The sequence below is a fragment of the Pongo pygmaeus genome, chromosome 1, assembly GCF_028885625.2.
Source record: "Pongo pygmaeus isolate AG05252 chromosome 1, NHGRI_mPonPyg2-v2.0_pri, whole genome shotgun sequence".
NCBI classification, from domain to species: Eukaryota; Metazoa; Chordata; class Mammalia; order Primates; family Hominidae; genus Pongo; species Pongo pygmaeus.
The window spans coordinates 13,324,988-13,328,684 of NC_072373.2; the positions used below are offsets into that span (position 1 = coordinate 13,324,988).

The 3,697-nt window shown below is 43.5% G+C and overlaps 1 non-coding gene across 1 annotated transcript; it reads right to left on the minus strand.

Annotated features, from left to right (window-relative positions):
• Positions 1–2,822: 2,822 nt before the first annotated feature.
• On the minus strand, positions 2,823–2,929 carry LOC129022977 (U6 spliceosomal RNA). Its single transcript, XR_008496619.1, has one exon. It is a non-coding gene; the product is annotated as a U6 spliceosomal RNA (small nuclear RNA).
• Between the last annotated feature and the right edge of the window lie 768 nt (positions 2,930–3,697).

Genomic DNA, 3,697 nt, shown 5'->3' on the forward strand with positions numbered 1-3,697 from the left:
GAGGAAGCTTCCAGGGCTGTGCAGTTTGCTTGCACCCAGGCAGATCCAGATGGCAGCTGATCACTGCAGGGCTCTGTGATCTGTGCGCCAGCTGGTCTGCTCACTCTGGCAGTTCGAACGGTGCTCTGTGTTTCAAGATGGACACCCAGGAGGTCACCTTCTTAGCTTTACAGCCACCTGGTGGATCCCTGCTGGAGTATCCTCCTCAACGTTGGGCATGGGGGCGGGTGGTGGTCCCTGAAGGACTCTATCCATAGAGCCCTCTTTAGAAGTCTCCACCGCACTGAGCTGTGCCAATGCAAGACTCACAGTCCCCTTAGGTTCCTGTTATGATTGCTGTTCTCTTCTTATTTAAATATTTTCACAAAGGACTTTGTTGTTCTCCAGCCTAAGACTTTTAGTAAAGCAGACTATCTTTTAATCTAATAACTCAAATTAAGTGAACATTTTAATTTTCATTTAAAAATTTAAATTTTGTTTAAAATTAAATGAAAACCAAATAATATTTACTTTTAAACAAGTCAGTGCAGCATGGTTATGAGCCTCAAGTCCTGACCTGCTTCCCCTGGTCCCCCCCTCCCGGAAATGGTAGTCCTCCCTGAATACTGTTTGCCCATCCAAGGGAATCTGTGCCAGATTATGTCTCCAGGGCTGGAGTTTATAGCTCCCCATCACATGGTGTGGCAACTCATTCTTCTTAATCAGAGCATCAAATGAATGAGTCAATGTGGTCTTGCTTTTATTTTCACAAACTGTCTCCCGAGTGAGGGCTGCTCTGAGCTTCAGGGCCTTTCCTTGGCTCCACTCCAATAACTTGAGTAATTTCCTGTACTGAGGGCCCTTGTGCACTGAGACTTCTTATCACATGAGCCACTAGGTTAGAGCCTGAACCTATTTCCAGAGTGCTCATTACAGGCGCTTTGGAAGGAGTTCTGAGCTTTGGAATAGCAGACAGAAGTTCTGGCTTGAATTTTGGCTTTGCCCCTGAGTAGCTGTGTGACACTGCACAGGTTAATTAACTTCTCTGAGTTTCCATTCCTGCATCTGTAAAACAGGAATCACAAACAGGATGCCAACAGAGGGATGAGCTCAGGCCTCAGAGTCGGACAAAGCTGCATTCAGATGCCAGCTCTGCAGATTGCTAGCTTTGGGACCCCACCAGAGCCTCTGTGGATGGGAGAGCCGGTATCTGCCTTCTGGAGTTCTTGTAGAAAGTAAAAGAGATGATGTATGTACCATGCCTGGCACATGGTTAGGCACTGAGGAAATGTTTTTGAAGACTACAAAATAAGGATAAAACACACGATGTATCTACCTCCATGGATATTTGAAAGGATCACATTAATATACGTGAAAATACACTGTAAACTATAAAATAGTATAAATGTTATTATTTGGATTCTTTTTCTCTCAGATCATTTTACTCTACTCTCTCCAACTTCTTATTTAGAAAATTTTGGCCAGGCGCAGTGGCTCATGCCTGTAATCCCAGCACTTTGGGAGGCTGAGGCAGGCGGATCACGAGGTCAAGAGATCGAGACCTTCCTGGCCAACAAGGTGAAACCCTGTCTCTACTAAAAATACAAAAATTAGCTGGGCGTGGTGGCGCGTGCCTGTAGTCCCAGCTACCGGGAGGCTGAGGCAGGAGAATCGCTTGAACCCAGGAGGCGGAGGTTGCAGTGAGCCGAGATCGTGCACTCCAGCCTGGGCAACAGAGTGGGACTCTGTCTCAATAAATAAATAAATAAATAAATAAATAAATAAATAAATAAAATAAAAATTTCATAGCTGAAAAAAGTTGGACTAGTAAACACCCGAATATCCTTTTCCTAGATTCACCAATTATTAATAGTTGCTTCTTTGCTTGCTCTATCTCTATCTCTATTTAGGTACCTATCATCTATGTATAATTTGTTTAAGCATTTGAAAGTAAGTTGCAGATATCATGAGTCGACCCTAAGTACTTCAGCATGTGTCTCTTGAGAATAACAGCGTTCTCCTATAGAACAAAGTACCATTATTACCATATTAGTAGGCTTGGGCTGCTATACCAAAATACCATAGACTGGGTGACCTCAACAGCACACACTTATTTCTCAAAATTCCAGAGGTTGAAGGTGTAAGATCAAGGTGTTAGCTGATTCAGTTCCTGGTGAGGGCCCCCTTCCTGGATTACAGATTGCAGATGGCTGTGTCGTCTTCTTCTCCTCCTCCTCCTCCTCCTCCTCCTCCTCCTCCTCCTCCTCCTCCTCCTCCTCCCCCCCCTCCTCCCCCTCCTCCTCCTCCTCCCCCTCCTCCCCCTCCTCCTCCTCCTCCCCCTCCTCCTCCTCTTCTTCTTCTTCCATTGTTGTACTTTAAGTTCTGGGGTACACGTGCAGAATGTGCAGGTTTGTTACATAGGTATACACATGCCATGGTGGTTTGCTGCACCCATCAATCTGTCATCTACATTAGGTATTTCTCCGGATGCTATCCCTCCACTAGCACCCCCGATAGGCCCCAGTGTGTGATATTCCCCTCCCTATGTCCATGTGTTCTCATTGTTCAACTCTCACTTATAAGTGAGAACATGCGGTGTTTGGTTTTCTGTTTTTGTGTTAGTTTGCTGAGAATGGATGGTTTCCAGCTTCATCCATGTCCCTGCAAAGGACATGAACTCATTCTTTTTTTGTGGCTGCATAGTATTCAATGGTGTATATGTGTCACATTTTCTTTATTTAGTCTATCATTGATGGGCATTTGGGTTGGTTTCAAGTCTTTGCTATTGTGAACAGTGCTGCAATAAACATATGTGTACATGTGTCTTTATAGTAGAACAATTTAAAAATATGGAACGCTTCAGGAATTTGCGTGTCATCCTTGCGCAAGAACCATGCTAATCTTCTCTGTATCCTTCCAATTTTAGTATATGTGCTGCCGAAGCGAGCACATTTTTTGTTTGTTTGTTTGTTTTTGAGATAGAGTCTTGCTCCGTCACCCAGGCTCAAGTGCAGTGGCGCAATTTTGGCTCACTGCAGCTTCCACCTCCTGGGTTCAAGAGATCCTCCTGCGTCAGCCTCCTGAGTAGCTGGGATTACAGATGTGTGCCACCACACCCGGCTAATTTTTGTATTTTTAGTACAGATGGGGTTTCAACATGTTAGCTAGGCTGGTCTCAAACTCATGACCTTAAGTGGTCCACCTGCCTCAGCCTCCCAAAGTGCTGGGATTACAGGCAAGAGCCACCGCACCCAGTCAGCTGTCTTCTCACTATGTCTTCACGTGGTGGAGACAAAGAGAAAGCTCTGACATCTCTTCCTCTGTTTATGGGGACACTAATCCCATCACAAGGGTCCTGCCCCTTATGACCTCATCTAAATATATTTCCCTCCCAAAGGTCTCATCTCCAAATACCACTACACTGGGTGTTAGGACTTCAACATATGCATTGTGGGAGAACACAAACATTCAGTTCATAATAATTACCAACAACTTTAACATCAATACAGTAATATTATCTAATACACAGATATTCAAATTTTATACTCAGTATTCAAATTTTAAATATTCAAATTTTAAATTCAATATTCAATTTCATATATTCTATACTCAAATTTTATTTTGATTGCATGTTGAAATGAGAATACATTGATTACGTTGGGTCAAAATACATTATTAAAAATTAGTTTCACCTGTCTTGTCACTTTTTCATGTGGCT